The sequence below is a fragment of the Sciurus carolinensis genome, chromosome 15 (assembly GCF_902686445.1).
Source record: "Sciurus carolinensis chromosome 15, mSciCar1.2, whole genome shotgun sequence".
Classification (NCBI taxonomy): Eukaryota; Metazoa; Chordata; class Mammalia; order Rodentia; family Sciuridae; genus Sciurus; species Sciurus carolinensis.
In genome coordinates, this window is record NC_062227.1 from 5,269,194 (window position 1) to 5,297,004 (window position 27,811).

The window sequence follows — 27,811 nt, forward strand, 5'->3', positions numbered from 1 at the left end:
AGGTCTACCATTAGAATCTCTGTTGAAAAACACTTTCATATCTCAAGAGGCTATGCCATCTAGACATCAACCTTCTCAAGGTTTCTGAAAAGTCTACAAATAGTCCTTACTCAACTGGTAAGATAAGAAATCTACTGAACACTTGTAAGTTCCTGTCAAAGATTACTACTGTACACAGATGTTAAAGAAAAATACTTTTCAGAGTCATTCAGTCCTGATCACTACTGTTCCTTCCCATGGCAAACAGGAGGTAATAATACAGAGCCAGATGTGCAGGTAGAAGCAGCCAGGGCAACACCCAAGAGTGGAGGAACTTCTAAAATCGTTACCATAAGCTAATTATGAAGGCTGAGGTTATCACCTCCCCATCTGAACCACTGCAGTGGTAAATATCCAGGACACAACTGTGACTCGAATGGCAACAGGGAAGAAGGGCGGCATTCAAGTTTTGTGTTTAAAAAAAAAAAATATATATATATATATATATATATATATATATGGAAGAAAAAAAAATATATATATATATATTTTTTTTTTGGTAAAATGAAGTCAACATACAAAATGGACACACCTGTGCAAATCACAAATCTGACAAGGCATCAGTATCCAGACCATATAAAGAACTCCTACAATTCAACAAAAACAAAAAATATTTTCAAAAGTGGGCAAAGAATTTGATTAGACTTTTTCCCAAAGATATGCAAATGGCCAATAAGCACACGGAAAGGCACGGGTGATCACCAGGGAACACGAGTGGAGGCCACAATGGCATGCTACTTCACAGCCAGGAGATGGCCATTTTTAACAATGGCGGTGGTGAGGCTGAGGGAAAACCAGAACCCTCGCCCACTGTTGGTGGGATGCAGAACCGTGCAGCTATCGTGGAAAACGTAAGGCCCCGCAAGGAACTAACAGAACCACCCTCCATCCAGCTGTTCCACTTCTATGTACAGAGAATTAAAAGCGAGATTCGTACACCAATGTTCACAGCCGCCAAAAACCAGCAAGTGTCCACCCACGGATAAGTAGATAGACCAACACTGCACGCACGCACGACATCCCAACACCGCTGGACACTGAAGGGCCAGCACTGCACAAGTCCACTTAGTCAGCCTAGATGGTCACATGCAGCCAGTGCCCCGGCGTGCTGAGCTGCAGGCTGCCGGGCGGGCGGAGGCGATGCTGCGCCAGGTCAGAGTTGCACTTACAATGACTGGAACACTCAACCGAGTGTGGCTTATACTGCACCAGACACGCACGGAGGAAAACGGCAGCCTGGAGTGGCTCTGCTGGCGGCTCTGCCCTGCAGCGGCAGGCCTGGGCGGCCCTCCCTCCGGCCGTGCCCACCCTGCGGCCCCCTCAGAACAGTGCTGCACGCACCGCGCTGTGCTGCTTTTCTGACAGGAGAATCCGTTCTGTCCCAGAACCCCCTTGCCGCGTGTATTAGGGCAGCTGGAACCTCTCCCAGTGCCAGTGGTGACTTGGTTCCTGTAGATTTTAAATGTTGTTCTCAAGACCTTTTATACTTTATTGAGGACCCCAAAGAGCTTCTGTCTGTATGGGTTATATTTATCGAGATTTATCTCAATAGAAATTAAAATCGAGAAAATTCTAGAACCCAAGAACACACAAGGACACATCGGTCAGCTGGCGGAGCGATGGCACATCCATCGGGCAACACCCAGCAGCTCCAGGTGCAGAGTGAGGGCCAGAGTGGAAGAGGGAAGCCAAGCCGCAGCACGGTGCAGAAAACCGTCCACCTGCACGGCCTCCTGCCAGGGTCTCAGGACACTGCAGCCCCAGCCACCATCAGGAAGGAGCTGGTGCAGACAGGTCGAGGACCTCCATCCTCCCTCCTACCACCTGTCAGGATGGCCATTTCACACAGCCCTGGACCACGAGCACCGAACTCCAGCTACAGGGTTTCTGAGAGAATTTCCCTCAGTTTAAAAAGCTCATTTCCCCCCCATTTTATATACCGAGGTCTTTGACACCAAGAGAGGAAGAAGTAATGTCAAGACTGGGAATAAGGAAGCCCGAGGACGGGCCAGTGTCCTGCGAATGGCAGACAGGGAGATGGCCCGTGTCCTCAGGAGCGCAGTGGAGGTGACGACTGCCGTGGTGGAACCCTCCTGGGCAGCCACCTGTCACCGCTTCCCGCTGCTTGCAGTCACACATGGCCACCTGACACGTCTCCCTGGAACCGAGTTCTCTGAGCACATTTTGAAAACCGTGCATGCACCCACAGTACCTGGCCCACAGTAGGGGCTTATTAAATGTGTATTGAACAAAAATGTGAGAAAATAACAAGTAAACAAACCCACCAAGGCTGCTGTGGAGGAGACACAGAGGAACAAAACTGAGGCTGACGTCAAGCTGAGAGAGCCCTTGTAGCTCCCAGATTGTCAACATTTAAAACAAAGCTCATCAAAAATGGCCGTAGGTGGCGTTTGTCCAGAGGACTGATAGAGCCTGAAGCTGCTTTCCTTTTGGTCTGGAACCTCTAAGACGTAAGTCTGAGCAGGAGGTCTACACAGGCCAAATAAGGACCGTGACCTTCTCCATGGGACTTCCTGACAAAGAGCACTCCTTTTTTCTTATTTCTCTTAAGCACAACTAAAGGCGCTTCTCTCATAGAATCAGCACCAAACGAGATCTGTGGCCAGAATGCTACAGAACATTGTTCATGGAAGAAAAGGGAACAAATACCTAGCCTCCTACCAATATCATCAATAGGGCGAGGACAACCTTGTCAGAAAATATCTAAACACCTCCTAAAACACAATCAAATGTAAAATTAAGAACTTCGTGTCCAGCCACACTGAGGCTCCGCAACACGCTCCCGCAAAGCAGGGTTCAGCTCACAGAAGGCAGGGTCACTTTGCTTCGTTACTGTAGAGAAGATGCGTCAACACACCGCGGGTCTGTGGCCCCACTCCCGCGACAGGATGGATCCCAGGCCTCGCCCACTCGAGGGAGGCGCTGGCCCCAGCCTCTCTGTTCTTATTTGGGATAAGGTCTTGCTAAATTGCTCAGGTTAGTCTCGAGCCTCTGGAGATCCTCCTGCCTCAACGTCCTAAGACACTGGGGTTAGAGAAGTGTGCCACCGGGCCTGGCTTTGTGGCTTTTAAAAAAGTCGCAATAAAATATTTTTGTACCCAGGAAGTGCTGGTGGAAGAAATACACGGTATCTCTCCTCCGACGCCAACGAGGTTCCAGGAAGAGCCCCTGGAGCCGGAGCTGGTCCTTTCCCTGGTGAGTCGGCAGCACTTCTCCTGGCACCCCATCAATCAGAAACCCGCAGGCACGTGCGGTCTCAGAGCCCCCGCGGGTAGACAGACCTGGTCTGAGGAGCTGCAGGAGGCACTTCGCACCGGGTGCAGAGTGGGCACCCCCACTCCTCAGATGCCTCTGCAGAGAATGAGCCAAGCGGATCTCACAGATAACTCTGGGGACTTACTGAGCTCAGCTGTCCCACCCACGTGGGGTCCCCAGCCGTGTTGGAAGAGGAGCTTCTCTCTGGTCCCAGCTTCAAAGTGCAGGGCCTCATTTGCTCGAAGGAAGTGCTGGTCCTCTGCTTTCGGAGTTGCTAAGACAGGGACCCTTGACCTTGCTCCCGACCCAAATTCCAAGGGCTGGCACCATGACCCAACACAGAGGGTCAATGTCCCCCATACCTCGAGCACACAGAGTGCTTATTTATTTGCCTGAATTCTTGTCTTCACTTTTCTGACAATATGACTGTTGGCTTTTGGTTAGACCAATTTAAAAAAGGAGATGAGGAGCCCATTCATTATTAAAATGTAAGTAGCTAATATTAAAATATAATATTCTTCTTGCTTTCATCACTAGTTTCTGGACTCCAAGTTATTTCTGCCTCTTTACACCATTGGTTCCCTAGTATTTTATCACTACATAAACAAAATAAGCAAAGAAGTTCACATATGTATTGGGAGCCTACTCTGTGATAGGAACCCCCCAAAACACTATAAACTGGGACCATAAAGTAAAACTTGCCAGGCAAGTTTTGGTGGTGCATGCCTATAATTCCAGTGGTTCAGGAGGCTGAGGCAGGAGGATCACAAGTTTGAGACCAGCCTCAGCAACTTAGCGAGACCCTGTCTCAAAAAAAAAAAAAGGAGGAGGAAGAAGAGAAACTTAATAGGTAGTAGGAAGCACTGGAGAAAAGGAAACCCCAGGTGCTTCAGGGAGCCTGGAGAAGGGACACCCGCCCAGCATGGAAGTGTCAGATGCACAGACAGAAGCCTCGGTGCCTGACCTGAGCAGGGTCACAACACATGAGCAGGGAGAGCTGGGCAGAAACACACACATCAAACAGGACTCTCACTGTGCTGCGCCAGACCAGCTCTGCCACCATTTGATCTGCGCTTCCCAACACTGAAATAAAAGCTGTTGAGAGCACCCAGTACAGTCTGAAGTCATTTTTATTCTGTAAGCTAAATATCAACAAACACAAAACAGTAAAACCCTATGCTCATAACCATTATACAACAACAAAATAAGAACTATACAAATTTTAGAGACTGCAAAATTGGTACCACTGCAACCAATTAACAAAACCTAACGACCAATCTACAAGATCAATTAAAAAACTGAAACTGACAAAATCGAGTCGATGTAATCAACGATGCACCAAAACTCACTTTGCAGGGTGGGCATGCAGTGGCTGCGCTGGCCTCCCCTCCCCTCAAGGTGCTGTGAAACGGGAGTCTCCACTGAGCTCAGACACATGCCCTGCATCCTCAGCCTGCTCCTTCCTGAGACCCCCATATCCAACATGGTGCTTCTTGGCACCAACACAAACACAACTGCGGGTAGTGAAATCCTCAGACCCTATTGGATTAGAGTTGCAGGCAAGTAGGTGTTTGGAAACATGATTTTTTTTTTTAATTACCTTTAAAATGAAAAATAGAAGGTGAAATCCTTGTAGAGAACCACAGTATCCTAATAAATCCCACCTGCTTAATCCCTCTCATCTTTTGGGGCCTGCGAGCCTCAAAAGGAGTTTAAATAACTGTATGTTGTGGGCCACTGAACTCAAACAAAAAAGCATTCTTGTGGTTCACTTTTAGTACTATGTAAAACCAAATGTCTAACTATATTTCCTATAAAATCTCAGTCCACGTGATTTCCAGTTACGATGGCACAATAAATTCCCTCTTTGATGGATCCTCTCTGCTTCAGACACACGGCAACCAGGGGCTGCTCTACAAAAAGACGCAGGCAAGCTCGGAGACACGTAAACCTGTCTGCGAAGTAGGTGCGGGGCAGGGACACAGAGAGGGAAATCCCCCGAGGGCAAAGGCTCCTGCCTCCCGTGCTCAGGAACCAAGAGCAGGCACTAAACCTGGACTCTGAGTCCTACTAGACCTCGGGTCTTAACAGGGCACAAAGCAGAGTCAGACCCAGCATCACTACTCAAGGCCGGGTGGCAGGCGGGAACTGGAGTCCTGTTGCGTTTCTCCTCCTCGCCTCTGTGGAGCTGTGCTCTGGGAGGGTTCAGGTCAGCCAGGATCAGGAACTCAGCAGGAAGCCCACAGGGGCCATGTGAGGGAGCCACCAGTGCCCAGGTTCTCTGGGAGCCAGACAGCTAGAAGACTTTCATCAGGGAAAGCAAACAGTGAGGGAGAGAGAGGTACCAAGTGAAGAAGTGAACGAAAACAATGAAAAAAAATTTTAAATCTCATTCAAAGCATGCCATTCAACCAAAGTTCAAAGTTCAGGAAGAAATCTAATGCCAATAAAGGCAACTTTCACATTCACTACATCAAAATTCACTTCAGAAAAAATTAATCATTCCAACAAAATAAGCATATTTAAGGTGCTAAAAAGTTAATTAAAAAAGAAAAGAAATTACAAAACAAAAAAACACAGTTAAGAAAAGAAATAGCTAAAAAAAAAAAAAAAAAAGAATCAGTGGGGACGGTAAATAATGAATGCAGACATTAAAACTAAAACATCTTCCTGAGCACAGTAGAGCATACAAGGTACTTTAGACAGGACAAAAATGAGAAAAGAACTGGCAAAGCTAAAGATAAGTCTAAGGCACTCAATCAGAATGTGGCCAAGGAAGAAAAGAAGAAAAACACAAAAGAGCAAGTAAGAAGGATGAAGGACAAACGCACAAACATCCAGGGGAAGCACAGCACAGGAAAGAGAAGACAGCAGAGGAGAACATGGAAAGAGACAAAAGCTAAGAGCACTCCAGAAACATGCGTCCTCGGACTGAAAGCACCTTCTAAATACCCAGAAGGGTCATTTCAATGAACACGAAGGTAACTGAACCAATCAACAAATGTACACAAACTAAAACATTAATTATAAAAAGGAAATCTTAAAAGCTCCAGCAAGCACCCTGGTGTGCCAAACACACTGCCCTTCCATCGACCTGCTGGGTCACAGACCATGCCCAGAACACGGAGCTCACTTGGACCTGGCTGCAGCCTCTGGAGACAACAGGTGTCCCTGTAGCGAGCACTGTGCTTCTTCCTGAACAGCTGGTGCGTGGGAGGTGACAAAACCACACTCACTCCAGACACCCACAGAAACCTCTTTAAAAAGTAGACCCCAGGGAGGGCTTGGGAGGCTGAGGCAGGAGGATGGCAAGTTCAAGGTCAGCCCAGGCGACTTAGCAAGACCCTGCATCAAAAGTGAAATGAAAGGGCAGGGGATGTAGCTCAGAGGTAGAGCACCCCGGGTCCAATCCCCAGGAATGAATGAATGAACAAACGAATGAACAACGAAATAAATCAAAGTGTTAAGTCAGCAGGTACGGTGGTGTAGGCCTGTAGTCCCAGCTCCTCGGGAGGCTGAGGCAGAAGTTTTGAGTCCAGGAGTTCAAGATCAGGCTGAGCAATACAGTGAGACGCTGTCTCAAAATCATTTTTAAAAGGGGTGGGGCTGTAGCTCAGCAGCAGAGTGACCGTCCAACATGGGCAAGGCGCTGGGTTCAATCCCCATACCAGACACACAAGAAAAAGAAAAAAGGAGAGAAAAAGTAGATCCCTAGTGCTCTGGCATCCTCTGACGACCACAGAGATCCACTCTGTCCTTCAATCTGCCTCCCTGCCCACCGTGCTCTACAGCACCCCTGTGGACCTCACCAGATTCCTCGTCCCCACCAGGGTGTCACAACCAGCCTTGGACCAGGGAACTCGTCACACCACAAGGACCTGGGGCAATAGGCTGATGGAGATGGCTGCAGTGGTGGCTGCCATCAGAAGCTGTTTTTCACATGGGTTTCTTCAGGGCTGCCCAGTCTCCACAGTTCTGTCGTCCACAGCATCTTCTCTGAAGCCAAAGGGAAGGGAAACGCGGGGGTACGGGCGACAGCCTGAGGGAGAGCGGGAACTGGCCTTGGCGACCTCAGATGAACACAATTTTAAACAGTCTTGGAAAACTGGTGACACACAATATACAGAATTATTTGGATAAAGACTAGAGTCGCAAATTTTCTTTAAAAGTCCCTAAACCTCTCATCTAGGCTCCCCTGGAAGGCAGAGCTCAGACAAACCAGAGAAGGCAGAGCCCTGACTTCACCAGCTCATTCCCAAACAGAAAACCCTCTCGCCAAAAGCAGCGTGTGATGCTATCCAGGCAGCACACACGGCATCCCGATGCGCAGGGACGAGTCCTGGGCCTGGTCACGCGGCTCACAGGACCTTTCTGCAGACGATGCTGTGCTGTGGCACAAGAGCACCACCTACTGAAAGATCTCCAAGGGACAATTAGGTCCATGCCTCGAAAAACGGCTCAGAAAATACGACTGTGGAAGGGTGGGCTTCAAGCATCTCAACCAGCTGGCCTGTCTTTTTCTTTTAAAATTAGAGAGAGCACTTGCCAAAAACTCCTGAAAACAAAACAGACAAGGTGCCTTCTCCCTCTCCACCGTCTTCAGTCGCTGCAGGGAAGCCCGTCTCCGTCCCTCGCCCCACAGTGGTCAGCTGCATGAACACACTTTCTAGACCCCTACGCCACCTGTTTTACACAGGGTAGAGAAGACTTCAAGGGCAGAAGCAGTGGTGATTCTAAGAGGTCTGGGAAGGACTATGTAAATCAAGCCCACTGGCCAAATTTTAATCCCAATAAGGCACGGTGCTAAAAGATGGGGACTAGAAGCTCCTGCCACCTGCCCTCCTGAGTCTCCCTCTGCCCACCCCCCACAGCTTTTCTCTGTAGATCAGCTTCTCTGCCGTCTCATGCCCCACCCCTGCACATGGCTGCATGTCTCTCGTGCTACATTCAGAACCTGGTCACATCTTACAAGAAATTTCAGTCCAAGGACTCATCATCATCTAATCAGCTCAGTATCTCAAGGCCCCCATTCTGTTCAACTAAGCCAATGGAGCCTAGATTATTGCTACCGGGTCGCTAGTTCGTCACACAAAGACTGGTGGTAGCAGGCACCAATGTCTGAGCACACCCTTCGGAAAGGTGCACTGCCAAGAGGAAATGCCGTCGTGCGCACAGAGGTCCTCAAGAGCAGTGTGGCTCCTCTAGTGAAGGCTGCCCAAGTGATCACACCATTTCTGTATTTGAGATCTTGGGAAGAAAAGAAAAAAAGTTTAATTTTAGTTCTATGGCTCTAGAGCAAAACCTTATGACTTCAGGACACACTCAGATTTTATCATTTGTTTAGCAACTAGAAGGAACACACAGGAAATGAGAATGTCTCACACTCAGTGTGGTCACTGGCTGGTCATCACTTGGGAAAGGAAGGGAGGGAGGAAAGGAATAAAGGGACGTGCCAGCAGTCCCTGTGTACATTATGATAAAAGTTCAGCACAGGAGAGGAGCGGAAGTCTAAAAGAGTAAGTTCTTCAGGTCACTTTAAAAGATGGAAAAAAAACTCTGCCAGGGTTAGGGGTGAGGAGGAGAACCAGCAGGAAAGAGAGGAATTTTAGGGCAGGGATATTACTCTGCATGACGCGACAAGGTAGACACGTGTCGTCATGCGTCTGTCTAAAATCACAGAACGTACACCACCACGAGTAAACACTGACGTGAACTAGGGACTCTACCTGACAGCGATGTGGAGAGGACATTCATCAACTGTAACAAAGCACCACGGCAGGGGGGATGGTGATGGGGCTGCACGCTAGGGCAGCACCACTGCACTTATGGAAATAAAAAGTGATTAAAAAGAAGACTGTGAATAACACACCTCCAAATCAGAAAACTCAGATGAAATGGGCACATTCCCAGAAAGACAAAGTAATAAAACTGACTCCTGAAGGAGTGCCCGTCTGACACACAGGACAAGCAGGGACGAAACTGGTGAGGGCAGAACCAGCCGCGTGGGCAGCTCAGTCAGTTCTGACACTGCTGCCACGCGATCTGAGGCAGGGCACGAGGGAGAGACCTGGGCCCAGGCATGAGTCAGCCCAGTCTTGGAGAACGAGTCCCTGCGTCCCCCTCAAGGAACACGAACATGGATGTTTCGGGAGAGATCTGCTGGAGTGAGCAGAGGTGGTGCGGCAGCACACAGCCCCACAAGAAGGACGGCCCAGGCCACGGGGCCAGGGACCGGCAAAGGACAAGACTCCCTGGCGAGCTCTGCCTACAGGCGGCTGGGCCGCTCCAGAATGCACAGTTTTTAGAGGCTGGAGTACAGGACCAAAGAGGCACAACATGGGCTGTCGACCACTTGGTCATTCTACGACCACTACCTCTGAGTTCATCCTTGGAAGTTTTATGTCAAACACTCTTACACTACCATGCTGTTTACTGGAAAAACAGGCTTACCTATATTTCTTTAAATATAAAAAAAAAATACTTACCATGTTTCAATAATAATATTAGATGCGAGCAAATAACTCACTTTAGAAAAGATAAAAATGTAACAAATGGCCACAGCTTAAATATTTTGAGCTGCCAACAAGAATAAAGGCAAACCTTTTCCAAAAATGAGAAAAACTACTTATGAGTCACAGGTGCCTTTCTCTGTGTCTAACATAGGTCAGTGCGACAGAATAACCAGGGAGGCCACTCTGGAGGCGACTGCCAGAGCTGCATCCCTGATCGCCTGCACACTACCACGTGACTTGGGGAAGCTACTCAACCCCTCTGAGTCCAGCTGCTGTACAGAGCTTCTGTGAATGATGAACTGCAATTACACAGACGCTCTGAGAACCATGCCATGAAACTGCAAGCCCTCAGCAAGGGTCAGGGACCACAGTGCTGTGACTTGGAAAGGCCAGTGTGTCCCCACAGCTTCACGTGCTGGAAGCTTGGTCTGCAGTGTGGCAGGCTGAGAGGCCAGGTAAGAGGTGGCCGACTACCAGGTGACTAGGAAAGGATTAAAGTAGCTTTCACTGGACCCCTGTTCCCCAAAAAGCTGGATGCTGCGGAGAGTCTGGCCCCTGAATCGCACTGGCTTCCCATGGCGCTATGTGGCCTCTCCCTCTCCCGCTCCCACAGTGATACCAACCACCATGTTGTAGTGTAGCCAGATGGCCCGCACCAGAGTCGAGCAGAGCAGCGGCCATGCTCTAGGACCTCCAGAACTGTAAGCTAAATGAATCTCTTTTCTTTTCAAGTTACTTTGCCTTGTGTATTTTGGTAAAGCACAGAAAACAGACTAATACAGATACTGCATTTCTAATACAAAGAAACTAATGGCTTTCTCCCAGATTTCTCCAGGAGATACAAATAATCTCTCTTGGCAAGTCCACGCACTTGTCAGAAAAACTGCTCAGAAAAGTAAGGGAGTCAACAGTGAGAATAAGCAAGAGCAGGCTGTGAGCCACAAAAACCTGAATGTCCCTAAGTTATTTACCTTAATATGCCACAAACATTAGAGCTGTAGGCTTCAAAATTTTGCTAAGCCAATTCGTGCACCAATCAAAATAGGGTAACATAAGATGGTTTGGTCAGTTGTCAAGTCGTGGGTTGTATAAATGCTAGTTTACAACAAAAAATGACCATAAAAGTGGTGTGGTTCCTATTGGTTATATTAAATTATATTTGAGGTCTTTTATTTTTCTAACTGCAAATAATAGGGAGAAGAGTCTACTTGAGAGCAAGACTTAAATTTAAATAAACTGTAAATTTCTCAACATAACTTAGAAAATTCAGTTCAGCCTCTTTTTATATGCAAGACCAAACAGTGCAGTTTATAATTTGAAATCCAAACATATCGCTAACAAACTGGGCTCCGATTCCAGCTCTCTTCCACAAGCACTATCAACCATGTGGCCCAAAATATTGCATTTCTCCTAAATAAAAAGGTGGTGATGCCGACCAATTTTACACGATGAAAAAGACTAGATGAGATAAATATTAACAATAAACAGTATCTGTAACTGTCCATGAATAACACGGGAAAATATAATTAACTTAAGCTTTGAAACTCCTTTCTCACATACACACAATGAAAAAATAATAATCTGAGCCAAGATGTAAGGGAGAAAGCATAAAAAGAAAATAATTTAAAATTCCTTCTTTAGAGTGGAAAAACTATTTTAATACCCAGGAGAAGATACATAGAATGATATGTTGCCAAAGAGAAGGAATGTAAGAAAGTATAAACATTTACAAAATAACATAAAGGAATCTAGAAAGAAATAATTTATTTCTCAGTGAGAACCAAAATCTACATAATTAGGAGCTCCAGGCAAGATATAACTATGATGGAATAAAACTTACCCAATCAAAGCAGGGGATCTGGGGATACCATTATGTAAAATTAATATTATAAACTAAATTTCTTTTAATATTCAGAATAACAAACTGAAAACAATGCTATATATTCTATGGAGGTTTACATCTAACATTAAGATACGAATGCACCCTATTTTATGTTTATTGCAATAAAAAAGTAAAAATAATATTCCTACGTAAGTAAAGGAAGTAAAGAGAACTGACACATCAAGAAACATGTTCATTCTTTCATTCAGTGAATGATCACTAAATGAAAGTTAACACAGTCGATTTTCAATTTGGGGATGTAGCTCGGTGGTAGAGCGCCCCTGAGTTGAATCCCCAGTACCAAAAATAAAAATTTTAAAGCTTAATCAAAATAAGTAGAATTCAACAAAAGGATACTACTTTTTGCCTATAAAATTAGCAATCTGAAAATAGTGCAGTGATCACTTATGCACAGGTCTGTGGGAATGGAGTGTTCTCAGGAAAGTAGAGCAAAACATTACCCTGCTAACCTTGTACTGCCCAGATGACCTGGCTGCCTTTCCAGCCACCCTAATCCTACCTACCCACAAGGAAGGGGTGCCTGAAGGCCAGAAGTCCCTCTTCAGGTGGGCTGGCTGGCGACTGGCTGGATCCAACATGGCTGCCAGTGGCCACCAGACACCCAACTGCATTACAAGCCCATCTGCGTGCCAAAGAACACAATCGAAATCTCTAAAAATAAGCAATTAATTAAGTAATGTATAATACAGTCATATAAAAGCACATAGACCACAAGTCTCATTTTAGAAGAATATGACTTAAAGACAGGGAAAGCCACTCAGGTTGTATATAAAACACTATGTGTAATATGATTGTAATTTTATTCTATACAGACATACACATATACAACCAAAAACTGGAATGCAAACACCACAATGTTGACAACAATTATCTTTGTGTGATGCTATTATTTTTCTTCTTTATGTATTTTATTAATTCCCAAGTTTCCTGACAATATGCATTATTTTTGTAACCAGATAAGTATTCCTGGTGGTTTATGCCCCAAATACCCCTCTCACTTAAGCCACCAGGTTAATCCCATTCCCCTTGTCAGTGATGTATCCTGACCAACAAGACATCTGGTCCTCTTGCTCGACATGGGGGCTTCCAGCAAAGTTCTTGCTTCTCAAAGAAAAATGGCAGAAGTTTTACTCCCAAGAAGCCATGCCCAGATGTGGCTCACTGTTCACCATTTTGTGCACATCTGCCAAAATACAACTTCTATACAGCAGACATTAAGAAAGGCCATATGGCTAATGGAAAAATAAATAATTTGTCTTAAAAATACAGAATGCCAGGAGGGGTGGCACATACCTATAATCCCAACTACAAAGGGAGGCTGAGGCACAAGGATCTCAAGTTTGAGGTCAGCCTGGGCAACACGCTGAGACCCCATCTCAAAATAAAAAAAAGGTTTGGGGTATGCAGCTTAGTGGTAGCACACTTGCATACCATGTGTGAGGCCCTGGGTTCAGTCCCCAATATCAAACAAACAAACAAACAAAACCTATAGTTTTTTGAACTGGAAAACATACCATCTAGAAGAGGAGCAGAAATTGAAATGAAAATTCCAACAAAAATGTGGTAATGCTCTAATGGTGGCACGTACACAGAACACTGGGCACAAAGACTAGATTTCACCAACCAGGGGAGTCTTGAAGGGACTCATGCGCAGGTGAAAGGGACATCATCAGACCCCATGTCCATGCCACAGCACACTCCTTGGCCGCACAAAGGCTCAGAAGTAGGGAAAGTCAATAACAGACACTGTCTTCCTGGAATAGGAATATTCCTCCCTGCCCAAGGCAAGCTGCCACTCAATGCCTGGTTTCAGAGGCAGACCACGTTTCCTTGCAGGGCCACTTCATGCTCCATGATGCAGATCTTCACATTCAGCATGATCTGTTTTCCACATCGCAATTTCTATACTGCAACTATTAGTTCAAGCACGCCTGATGGCACCCACCTGTAATCCCAGCTACGCAGGAGGCAGAGGCAGGAGGATCACAAATTGGAGGTCAACATGGGCAACTTAGAAAGAAACTGTCTCAAAATTTAAAAATTTTTAAAAAGGGCTGGGGATGTAGCTTGGTGGTGGAGCACAGTACCACAAGAAAAAGAAAAAAAATTCCAACACATGTCATTCTCCTGGGAAAAAGCATACAGACCCCAGGGAAACAGCAGGGTGTCTATCTGAACAAATATAACTGTCTCTCACAACACCCTACTAAATTGGTGGTGTCACTGCACAGTTCTGATGTTGTTGCTAATCATGGAGATTATGTTTACTATTATTTCTAGGAGTCCTAAAGCAATAACTTTAGCTATCAAATGCAAATCACCAATCCACTTTGTTCTCATAAGTTGTTGGATAAATGGTGGTACTGTAGAAGAAAACAAAGCAAAATAAATTTACCACAACAAAGAGCCCTAACCAACTGTGTGGATTAAACAAAACAAAAACAGATGAGAGTTCTCATGCCCAGTGCTGCTCGGCTGCTCGGCAACACATCACGGACAACATTAGAAAAGACAAGTGGAGCAGGAAGTCTGGAAGGAAGACCACGAGCTCTCTTTCTCTTATGGTAACTTTCAGGTGTGAAAGAAAAACATGAGTCTTACATTTCAAAGCACCTATGAAAATACCTAAAAGCTAATAAAGTTGCCAAAATCACAGGAATTTTACATGCCAAAACTTTATTTATCTATAATAGAAATCTTTTTTAAAAAACAATTACACAATTTCCTACTTTTTTTTTGTGCGGTGCTGGGGATCGAACCCAGGGCCTTGTGCTTGCAAGGCAAGCACTCTACTGAGCTATCTCCCCAACCCTCCTACCTTTTTGAAAATCAAGCATCCTACAGTTTGGATGACTGGGGGCCGGCCAGAATTAAGAATTACCATTTGCTTTGTAATATAATCACGCCTTTAGGACCACTGGGGTACACGTGGCTCTTTGCCCCAACCCAAATAGTTCCAGGTGACCATATGCTTTTTATGTGACATTTATTGGCTTGTGTTTTAATCTAGGACTATGCTAAGAAAATAGAAGTTATCTATACTTCCCAGTATTTTTCAGAAGTTAACTATTCAAAGATAACATGGATATAATATTACGAATCACCTTAAGTACTAACCAGTTCATTCCTGATTAAACTCTATAAGCAAGACATCAAATACACCAAGGTTACTGGCGGAAGCAAACAGCTTCCTCAAGAGACGTTCCCTGTCTACTGAAATGAGAACGATCATGGTTAGAGCAGCCAACGCGCAGGCAGTGCTGCTTCTCTAAGACCATCGCGAGCCTGGCAGGTTCACCTCTACCCCACGGACCCACTATCCAGGTGAAACAGGCAGAGGTGAGGCACCCTGTCAAAGTCACACTCTTGCCAGGAGACGGAGCCATGCCTGAGACACACTGCATGTGCTCTCTCCTCCCCACCACAGATCACTGAGTGCAGGTCACCAAGGAAAAACAAATTTTGAATAAGAAAAGTGGTTTTTTGCTGTTCATATCCACATTAAAAGCAGAAGCGTTCAGCAGCCTCAACCTCAGCTGTCTGGTTTCTCAACAGGTCTCCGTCCCCCGAGCATCTGTGCTCCTCCTTTACGATCACACTGCTTCTGTCCTCTTGCCAGCCCAAGAACCCACCCCACCCCATGTCCTCAGGGTCAGCAGGCCCACTCTGACTCTCAGGGGTCCTTCCAACTGTCAAAGGCAACATCTCTGTTCACCATGTGTACTTGTGCAGGGAACCACAGACAAAGCCCAAGTCTGCCAAAGGGCAAAGGGAGCGAGATGCTTTCCACGCTGAAAGAATCCACTGGTCGGTGAATCTGAGGATGCTGGACCTGGACACTTCCCTCTGGCCGCTTGACCACAGGCTATGCGATAGGAAACTGTGGAATTTCCAAAACAGAACCATTCAAATTGTCCTTCAAAGAGTTAAACTAGAAAAATTTCCTTTTTGTTCACAACAAAAAGCAGGCATGTTATAGAGGGTCTCGGCCTACAATATTGCTGCAGTTTTTTTTCCAGAATAAAAAAGATACTTATATTCTCCTTGTCATATAAAAAAATTTCAATAAATATTCAAAATAAGAGATTTGGTTATGGATTTTTTTTTTCTTACCATTGTTAGATGGTATTAAAAATAGTTTTCCAGTTGATAAGGTTCCCCCATTCTCCCAAGGTCAACTCAATTAATTTCTCTTTCTTTCTCTTTTTTTTTTTTTTTTGGCAGTACTGGGGATTGAACCCAGGGAAACTTTACCATTGAGCCATATCCCAGCTCTTTTGATTTTTTTTATTTTGAGATAGGGTCTCAATAAGTTGCCCAGGCTATCCTCAAACTTGCCATTCTCCTGCCTCAGTCTCCAGGTTAGCTGGAATCACAGGCATGTTCCACCATACCCAGTCCACCATTTCTCATGAGAGTTCTGAAATTTCATTTATCAGCAGCACAGATTCACATTTCTAATTCCCAGTAAGCTATACTAGAACAGAGATAGTTAATGTAAAAATAAAGTGTTTGGCATTTAATATTCATGAATGGGATACAAAGTAAACATTCTTGATTTCTCTAAAACAGGTCTTTTCATCAAGAATTTGTAAAACACAGTTTTATTTATAATTTTGTTGTCCTGAGCTAATGGTATCTTTTTCATAAGAGATATTCCACCTTTACTAAGCACATATATAGGAGAATATTAATGTGCTATGCCTGGCACAAGAATTATTTGCTATAATTGATCTGAACAGTCCCAGATATGATGCTGACACATTGTCTGCCCACGTACTTGAAACCACTGGCAACTTCCACTCTGTGACTTCCTGTTGGCACTCACTGATTCCAACTCCACTGACAAGGTGTACTGCCATACAAGTGCCATGTTTTGTTTGATGAGAAGGTTCTCAAGGTTCTCACAGCAGGCACGCTGAGTGCCAGCATGTGGCACATGGACTCATCATCCCACTCTGGCCAGGCTCTCACCACCACACCTCCCCATGTTCTTCTATCTATGTTGGTTTGTGAGGATTTGCATCCAATGCTTCTGTTTGATTAGTCCTCTGCTATTTCACTCCTTTTCTTCTTTCCAAGAACTGTTCTCTTTCTTCACTAGTTTCTGTTCCTCTGAAGACTGTCATTTCAATGTGTCATTTCTAATTTGCATAAATCTAATAACCAGCACTGTCTCCTGTCAATGACAATGCACTGGTCAATGACTGGTTTTCACACAGTCTCTGTTTGCATAGCCAATGGTTGCAATAAGATTCTAAAAAAATGTACAACTGAACCTTGAGAAAATACACATGAGCATAATATGAAGAGAACACACCAAAAGAAAGGCAAGCAGTCATCTTTCACAGCTGCATTTCAGAGGGGAATAATAACCTCATGTGCTAAAATTCATAAATCATTTTTCTCTATAAAATTCATACAAATTTGAGTCACATAATAAATTCTCTATTATTCTTTCATTATAACCTTCAGTGCTACATGCACGTTTAGAATGGAGCTCAGACATGCTGGAAGCTGAGTCCTCCTGAAGACTGCTTCCAGAAAACTAGTTTTCATGTCATCCAGTGTGGCAGGAAACTCTGAATAATGTTGGGGGACTGTTGTGCATCAATTAATTCCACCTCCTGAGTGGGCAGGCATGTCACAAGGTCCTGGAAGAGTAGTAATGTTCAAGCATAAGGGGTTACTGACCAAAAATGTATAAAGTACGTCAGAACCTGGGGCCTCTCATGTATCAGCCAGTCACCCTTTAGACAACTCTGAGAGACAATTCTTCTGTCTGAGATCATGTATGTTTTATCTTAATTCAAGATTCCAAATTTCTTACTATTAAGGTTGACTACTGTGCAGTAATATCTTTCACTGAGCAATATCGCTATTCTACTGGGACCACCACAAACACTAATCCACAAGTCTAGGAAGTCTCAAGAAGAATACATGCTTTATTTTGGATGCACGCAGAAGCAGGCCTTGACAAAAGGATTTGAGTGGAAAGTGTCTGGATGATCAAGGGAATTCTGTTAAGGGAGTGGAAAAGCAATTCAGGGAAAAGAAAGGAGCCAAAAAAGAAAGCATTGTTAAGCCCAGTACCAGAGTGAAGTAACCAGGGCTCAGTCAAGGTGCCTCCAGGAAATGATAAAAACCACACTCAGAAACAAATTGTGTAGCAACACTGCAGAAACTCAAACCAAAGAGGAAACCCTAAGCACAGGCAGAGAGAAAGACATTGTACTGTCAGTGACACTGCTACGATGGGAGCTGACTTTTAAATATCGGACTGTGAAGACAGCCCACATTCTAACCCCAAATCCTGTCCCAGCAAAAGCATTAAGAATGAGACTGCAATGGAAACACCACCAGGTAAATCAGAGTGGGAGCACTCATTGGCAAAGAAATGCTGAGGACCGTTCTTCAGGTGCAAGGAGAACTGCCCAGGAGGAAGACGGAAGAGGAGAGAATGATGAAACCAAAGACCAGGGAAAACCCGCCTCCCCATGTTCTGCAAATGCAGAAACCCCCAAGACAGCAGCACACAGCTGGGAAGTGGTTAGACTCCTCTGAAGTCCTTGTGTTGTCTGTGAGAAGGGGAAAAGGAGCTTCAGACCTTTTACAAATTTTACAAATTACATGTTGCAATTTCTAGTATGACCATTAAAGAAGAGACACGGTATAAAATTTTGAAAGTAATACAAATAAACTATAGAATGATTTTTTTAAAGTTATCAGTCAAAACTGAGGTATGAAAAAATGGAACACAGAACAGGTAGAACTAAAGGAAGGAAGGAAATAAAAGGTACATTTAAATCCAAATACATTGCCAGTCACATGGACTGTGAACACACTACATGATCTAGCATTAAAAAGATGATCATATCAGATTTTTAAAATCCAAACATAAAACGTGTAGCAGAGGATAAAGAAAGGTTGACAATGGGAAATATGTTGGCATAACTATTTCTATTAAGCGAAGCAGATTTCATAGCAAAAAACATTACTAGAAGGAGTAACTTCATAATTATAGAAATCAACACATCAGAAAAATGTAATATAATTTTAAATTTGTATACACCAAATAATACAGTATTAAACTGCATAAAGCAAAAGTTGACAAAACTCCAAGAAGAAAGAGAGTAGTTCCACGATCAAAACCAGGGGATGCAATTAGAGCACAGATGTCTGAGACTGTGCCTGCTTTTTAAAAGGATTAAAAATTCATGAACTTGACCCTTATATCACATAGAAAATGAACTAAAAGTGGATCGAAGACCTCAATATGAGGTAAAACCATAAAACTCAGATGAATAGAGGGGGAAAGCCTTGGGATATTAGATTTGGAAATGATTTCCTGGATATGAACCAAAAGTATAGGTAACAAAAGAAAAAGTGTATACTGGACTTCACGAAATATTAAAATATATATATATATATATATATATATATATATATATATATATCAACTAAATCTATCAAGATAGTGAAAGCACAACTCAGAATGGAGAAGAATTTTAGAAACCACACACCTGATAAGGAGTTACTATACAGAACATGTAAAGAAGTTCTACTCAACAGCAACCAACAGCCCAATTTAAAAGTGGGCGAAGGACCTAGATAGACCTTACTCCCAGCAGATACACAAGGCGCCGACCAGCACGCGAAGAGACCTTCAGCATCACGAATCATTCAGGATAGGAAATTCAAAATCACAACAAGGTTCCACTTCACACCCATTAGGATGACTATAATTTAGAAAGTGGAGAGGAGGCCCAGAAAACAGCCAATGTCGTGAGGACACAGAGACACTTGCTGTTGGGAACGTGAAACAGTAGAGCAGCGGTGGGCACAATATGGCAGTTTCTCAACTCCATAGGATCCAGGAGTTCTTTTCAGGGTGGACGTGCAGAATACCTGAAAGCAGGGCCTGGAACAGGTACACTCACAGCCGCACCAGCATCATTCACAATGGCCGCAAGGTGGAACCCACCCAGTGACATCACAGGGTGGCCAGACACACAGGCACGGAGCACGCACACAGTGAGATGGCTCATCCTTCACAGTGAGGGAGATTCTGACACCTGCTACCACATGGAGGGACCTCCAGGACAAGGTGCCAAGTGACATCAGATACACGCAAAGGGCAAATATCGTACAATTCCACTCATTTAAGCAAAAAGCAGGGTGGTGGCCATTGGGCAGGAGGCGGCCAGGAGGAGAGTTCATGAGCACAGACGCTCAGTTGGGGAGTGAAAGCTCAAGAGCCAGGTGTTGGGGACGCTGCGCACCGTGTGAGCACGCTCAATGCCACTGAATCGTGCCCTAAAAAGTGGTTACGACAGAAGTTTTATGCACGTATATTTTATCACAAAATTTTTTTCACTGAGCTAGGTTTACATCTCAAGAAGTTAGGAAAAAAAGAATACAAAAAATACAAAAGGAAGGACTAGAATGCAGGAAAGAAACTGGACAAAAAGAGTTGAAATTCCTTTTGAGAATTTTTACATTATAAATAAAATCAATTTCTGAATATGAAAGACCTTATGTAAGAATTATATTTCTGAAACCTTTTGTCAATCCCACTAAAGTACATTATAGTGCAAAATTTTAATGAAAATATTTAAGTCACTTTCAGACCTTAATTGTTACACTATCCAAAATCACCCATAAAACTAGTGACACAGTGTAAAATATGAGTGTAGGCAGACTGTGGAGAAACTAGAATGTAACATTGTAGACACTGTGGAAATGAGTCTGGTGATTAAAAATCAATCCATGGAGACAGACTGGCTAGTGTCAGGGGCCTAAGAGGGGGAGGGAGGTAACAAAGAACGGAGAGTGACTGCTTAAAGGGTCCAGGGTTTCTTCTGGGGGTGATGAAACTGCTCTGAAATTAGTGATGATGTTTGCACCAAAGTGTGAATGCAGTCAATGCCCCTGAATTATACAGGTTACAATGGCGAATCTTTTGTGAATTTAATATAAATTTTAAAAACCTAGTCATAAAACCATGCCATTATCAACTCCACAGCATATCACATCATTACTCTGTAAGAATGCATCAGCTACTTACTGAACTCAGACGCATCGAAGTGATATCCAAATACTTGGTCTCACCCAAGATGGCCCCGCCCAAGATGAACTGTACCTAAGACAAGAGCCCAGCTTCCCAAGTCTGAGAAAATTCCTTGGAACTCTGTCCAGGAGATCTGCTCCTATCTTGCCTCACCCAAAGCACTGAGGGTTTCCGCATGGTTGAATCATCTAGGGGCAGCTGGAAGCAGAGAGAAGGGAAGGGGTTTCACAACAGCTGGTCATGGACCCTGCTGACCAGCTCGTGGGTTCCTCCAGGGGCATACCCATGGACCACATGCCCAACCAGTCCAAGTGTGCCCTCTGGGATCAGTGCCCCACACGTCCTCCGACAGTATATGTAAGCCCCGCAGATGGCACAAAGATCTCAGCAACCAGTGCAAATCTCGCCAGCTGGCTTGACTCTTCTAGACTAGGAAAAGGCATAAAACCTTGACCACTTCAGGGCACATCCTGAGCCAAATAAATGGGAAGCTCGCAACACTTGGCCTGACTTTGCACAATTGAGAGAAGGTGCACAGCTCTAAGACACGCCCCGAAGAGTGAACAAGAGAAATGAAGTGAGCGCATTCGTGGGAAAGGTCAGAGAATGAAGCCTGCTGACTGGCGGGGAAAGCTGTTCTCTTCCAAAGTCAATTAGTAAAAGCTAGATGAGGTGACTGCTTCTTCAAATGCAGGAGCAGCAGTGTGAGGTTACACGAAGTTTATATCGTGCCACATGAAGAATCAAGGAAACTCCACCACCAAGGGAACAAAATAAAAGCCCAGTAATCAAACCCAAAAGAAATACAGATTTACAAAGTTCTTGATAAAGAATTCAAAGTAATAACCTTAAATATGCTTAGTGAGTACACAGGAACACAGACAGACAACTATATGAAATCAGGAAAATAATACATGAACAAAATGAGAAAGTCAATGAGGAGACAGAACCATAAAAAAGAATCAAATGAATTCTGGAACTGAATTCTGGAACTTGTATCCTTGAAGAATACAAGGTCTGACCTGAAAAATTTAATACAGAGTTTCAAGATCTGACTTCATCAAGCAAAGAATCAGTGAACTCAAAAGCAATCATTTCAAATTATAAGTCAAAGAAACTGTAAAAATAAGGCATAAAATGGTAAAGAATGTCCACAGGACTTAAAGGATACCATCAACCAAACCAATATACACATAATGAAAGTCCTAGATATAAAGGAAAATGAAAACAGATCAGATAGTTTATTTATAGATGACAGAACACTTCTCAAAATTTAAAGGAAATAAACAACCAGATCCATAAAGCCCAAAACACATCAAATGTTTTCACCAAGATACATTTATAGACAATTATAATCAAAATGTCAAAAGTCAAAAACAGAATTCTGAAAGTAACACACAAGATTCATTAGATACAAGGGAATTCCCACGAGAGTTCTATATTTTCCCAGCAGAGATCTTACAGGTGAGGAGTATGGGAAGATATATTCCATGGGCTTACAAAAACTGAAAAGCCTACCAATCAAGGACAGCATACCTGGTAAAGCTCTCCTTCAGAAATGAACAAAAGGTAAAGACTTTCCCAGACAAAACAAAGCTCAGGGAGTTCACTAAAAGATCTGCTTACAAGAAACACTCAAGGAGGGACTGGGCTGTGGCTCAGTGGTAGAGCACTTGCCTAGCACTCAGGAGGCCCTGGGTTTGACTGACAGCACCACATAAAAATAAAATAAAGGTATTGTGTCTGCCTACAACTTAAAAAAAAAAAGTGTGTGTGTGTGTGCGTGCGTGTGCGCATATATATATATATATATATATATAAATTTAAAAAAGAAACACTCAAGAAAGTTTTTAAAGTTGAAAGAAAAAAAGCTCACTAGCAAGATGTAAATATATGAAAGTATAAAATTCCCTGGGGTAAAGGTAAGATATAGTTAAATTCAGGATAATACTGTAATGCGGACATGTAAATCACTTTTACTCGAGTATAAAAACCGAAAGCCAAAAGTATTATGTATAACTGTAGCTACAATAATTTGTTAATGTATACCCAATATAAAAATATGTGATTTATAATATCAATAACAAAAAATTGTGGGAGTAACAAGTAGAGATTTCGTAAGCGTTCAATGCTGCTGTCACCTTAAAACAGACAATTATGTTTCATGTATCCTCATGGGAGTCCCAAAGAAAAAAACCTGTAGTAGATATACAAAAGATAGGAAGGAATCAAAGCATACCACCACATGAAGAAATCATCAAATCATAAAGAAAGAAAGCAAGAAAGAACAAAGGATACATAAAATTTTAGAAAACAACACACTGCAGTACCAAGTCCTTATCCATCAAGAATTATTTTAAATATAAATGGATCAAATTCTCCAATCAAAACACAGAGTGACCGAATAGTTTAATAAAATAAGAGCAAACTATATGCTGCCTACAAGATCCACTTTAGCTTTGGGGACACACATAAACTAAATATGAATGGATAAAAAAGGTATATCATGCAAACAGTCACCAAAAGAGAAAAAGAGTACCTATACCTAGGAGAGACAAAATTGACCTTAAGCCAGAAACCATCACATGAGAAAAGGAAGGTCCTTATATAATGACAAAGGGGCAAATTCACCAAAAGGATTCAATACTGGCCCACCTAAGCATGTCAAATAAATATTGACAGAACAGTAGGACAGACAATACAATAATAACTGAGGACTTTAATACTCTACTTTCAACTCAAAACCATTCAGACAAAAAAATCAATAAGGAAAAAGCTGGCTTGAACAACACTGTAAACCGAACAGACCTAACAGACATATACAGAGCATTTCATCCAAAAGCAGAAAATACACTCTCCTCAATGGAAGAATCTGCAGAACAGATCATAAATCGTACCACAAAACATGTCTTAGCAAAATTAACAAAATCAAATACCTCTTTTGACTACACTGGTAGGAAACCAGAAATCAATAACAGGAATAAAATTAGAAAGTTCTGAAATATGTGGAAATTGACAAAGAATATGTCAAAAGGGAAATTATATAAAATATCTTTTGACAGACAAAAAAGGAAATATACCAAAACTTATGGAATGCAGCAAAAGCAGTTCTAAGAGGGAACTTTATAGTGATATAGGACTACATTAAGAAATATGAAAGATCTCAAATAAACAACCTATCTTTACACTTCAAGAAACTAGAAAAGAATAATAAAGCCTAAAGATCAGAGCATAAATAAAGGAAATACAGACTAAACAAACAATACAAAAGGTCAATAACACTAAGTTGGCTTTTTGGAAATTAAACAAAATTGAAAAGCCTTTAGCTAAATTGAGAAAAACAGATGACTCAAATAAAATTATAAATGAAAGAGGGACTATTACCACAGAACTACAAAGGATCAAAAGAAACTCTTATCAACAATCACCCACAAATTAGATAACCTAGAAGAAATGGATAAATTCCTAGAAACAAACAACCTGTAAGATGGAATCTTTACCAGGTGGAGTGGTGCACACCTGTAATTCCAGCAATTCAGGAGGCTGTGGTAGGAGGACTGCAAGTTCAAGGGCAGCCTGGACAATTTAGCAAGGACCTGAGCAACTGAGTGAGACCCTGTCTCAAAATATAAAATAAAAAAAGAACTGGGGGTGTAACTCAGAGGCAAAGCACCTCTGGTTTCAATCCCCAGTCAAAAAAAAAAAAAAAAAAGACTGCTGAAAAAAAAAAAACAGAATATCTGAAATAATAATCAAACATCCCAGCAAAGAAAAGCCAAGGGCCAGAGGCTCCACTGGAGATTTCTACCAAATACTTAAAGAATTCACACCAATTCTCCTCAGTCTTTCAAAACGTTGAAGAGAAGGGACCACTTCCAAACCTATTTTAGAACAGCATTAACCTAACACCAAAGACAGAAGAATACTGTAAGAAAATGATATGCCAATAACCAGGATGAACTTAGACACAAAAATCCTCAACAAATTGCTAGCAAGCAGAATTCAATACCCATTAAAGGTATCATACACCATAATACAGGGGGGTTTATCCCTGGGGAGCAAGGATGATTAGACACATGCAAATCTATAAACATGATCCACCACATTATCAGAATGAAAGAAAACAATCATATGATGATCTCAGTGGATGCAGCACATTCAATTTAACAAAATTCAATGTCCCTCCTGAATAAAAACTCTCCACAAATCAGGCAGAAGGAACATACCTCAACACAATACAGGCTGTATATGACAAGACCATAGCTACCATCACACTCAACAGTGACCGGCTGAAAGCTTTTCCTCCAAGACCCGGAATGAGAGGAGGATGCCCACTGCTGCCACCTCTGGTCAACACAGGGTTGAAGTCCTGGCCAGAGCAACTGGACAAGAGGAAGAAACAAAAGGCACCCAAATTAGAAAGGAACCAGTTAAACTGCCTGGGTTTTCTGATGACATAATTTTATATATAGAAAACTCTAAGCCCCACCAAGAAAGAAAAAATATTAGAACTTATCAATGAATTCAGTAAAGTTACAGGATACAAGAGCAACATGCCAAAATCAGTAGTGTTTCTATAAGCTAATATATGATCTATTTGAGAAAAACGTTTTTTAAAATCTCATTTACAATGACTACAAAAAATACTTCAAAACAAATTAAAGGAGGTAAAATATCCTAATTGAAAACTATAAAGTATCAATGACAGAAACTGAAGAAGACACAAATAAATGGAAGATGTGTATTATAAATTAGAAGAATGAATACTGTTAAAATGTCCATAATACCCAGAGACCTATAGATTCAGTGCAATCTCTTACAAAAATTCCATTGACATTTTGCATAGTAATCAAAAAATAAATTATCCAAAAATATTAAACCACAAAAAGACCCTAAGCATCCAAAGCAATATTAAGGGGGAAAGAAAGCTAGAGATACCGAACTATATTATTTTCAAAATATAGAATGGTACTAGTATATAAACAAACACATAGATCAGAGCCCAGAAATACACTCATGCATATATGGTCAACCAATCTTAACTAGGGTGTCACAAGTACATAATGGGGAAAGGAGAGTTACTTCAATAATGCTGGGAAAACTGGATTTCCGTATGCAAAAGAATAAGCTGGACCCTTGTCTTACATCATCTCACAAAGCAACTCAAAATGTATTAAAGACTTAAATGTAGACCTGAAAACATAAAAGTCCCAGAAGACACAGGTAAAGGCTTCTTTTTGATATTAGTCTTAGTGATTTTTTTTTGGGGGGGGGGGGTCCAAAAGGACAGGTAACAATAGCAAAAATATACACACAGGTTTATACCCAACTACAAGGCTTCTGCACAGCAAAGGAAACAATCAACAAAATAAAAAGGCAACCTATGGGAGAAAATATTTGCAAATCATATATCTCATAAGGGGTTAATTCCCAAAATATATAAAGAACTCATACAACTCAGTAACGAAAACAAAGAATTTTATTTTAAAAATTGGCAACGGGAGACCGGCGGGCGGGGGGCGGGGCGGGCGACCGGGGGCGGGGCTCCGGCCTCCCCTTCCTCAGCCCCATATGCCAGAGTTCGGTGGCCTCGTGCTTGCTGGAATGTACATCTTCTTACAGGTGTGGGGAAGTCATGTCTCCTCCTGCAGTTTACAGACAAGCGGTTCCAGTCTGTCCACGACCTCACAATAGGTGTGGAGTTTGGGGCCCGCATGGTCAACATTGATGGAAAACAAATCAAACTGCAAATCTGGGATACGGCTGGGGAAGAATCCTTCCGTTCTATCACCGTTCCTACTACAGGGGAGCAGCTGGAGCACTGCTGGTGTATGACATTACAAGGCGTGAAACCTTCAACCACCTGACCTCATGGTTAGAGGATGCCCGCCAGCACTCTAGCTCCAACATGGTTATCATGCTGATTGGGAATAAAAGTGACCTAGAGTCCCGCAGGGATGTGAAGAGAGAGGAAGGAGAGGCCTTTGCTCGGGAGCATGGACTTATATTCATGGAAACTTCAGCCAAAACAGCCTGCAATGTTGAAGAGGCCTTCATTAACAGCCAAAGAAATATACAGGAAGATCCAGCAGGGTTTATTTGATGTCCACAAAAAGGCAAATGGCATCAAGATTGGGCCCCAACAGTCAATTTCAACATCACTGGGACCCAGCGCTTCCCAGCAGAACTGTCGTGACATAGGGTCGGACTCTGGCTGCTGCTGAACATCTGACCTGAACTCTTTGGGTTTTTTTTCCTTTTCTTCCTGGAACAGCTTCAGATCAATAGGCTTAAAGCAAGAGGTCTTACTTGCTTTGGCTGAGAGCAGCCTCTTTTCAAGGTGTGATATTTTGCTTTTCCACTTAAAGAACAGGGGAGAATTTGGCCCTTACTGACCTGTCCTTCTTTAGGGACATGAACATTCCCTATAGATTGGGGCTCTTTTCATCCTTGTTGTAATGTGTAAAATGTTAGGATCAAAGTTGATTGTCATTGTAGTTCAAAAATAAAATCATTTTATAAGCATATATAATATGCTTCCCACCAAGAATTAGTAGCAAGGGCCAAATATATTCTGCTTGAACACTTGAGATGACCAGGATCTAGCTGGCTTTAGGATATTAGATCTGCTACATAGGAATTTCATTGTTTTTTAACTTCTTTGCTTGGGGGGTTCACTTGCCACTTTGAACAAGTCCTTGCAGAAGGCAGTTCCTTGTACTTCTCAAAGGAAGCTGAGTGCTTCTCTACTATTCCATTGCTGGTTTCTGTCTCTTACCAAACTTGAGAGAAGTGGATTTGGTCCTGGACCCGTGGCCACTTATCCTTACCTAAAGAAAACATTCATTCTCTATTCATTTTGTTTATGGACCAGATCTAACATTGCAGGGTCTTTCACTGAATGGACCTCTACTGTTTCATCACACTCACTTCTTAACTAGATGTATTTGGACTCTAATCAAGCTTATTTGCTTGCTGAACATGGTATATTTATTCCTATTTCTGTACCTT

The 27,811-nt window shown here is 42.8% G+C and overlaps 1 protein-coding gene and 1 pseudogene across 4 annotated transcripts in view; one reads left to right on the plus strand and one right to left on the minus strand.

Moving 5' to 3' along the window:
• Window positions 1–27,811, minus strand: part of Fancc (FA complementation group C) — a 188,019-nt gene that overhangs the window by 129,987 nt on the left and 30,221 nt on the right. The window lies entirely within an intron of this gene.
• LOC124965468 (ras-related protein Rab-2B-like) lies at window positions 26,425–27,749 on the plus strand (annotated as a pseudogene).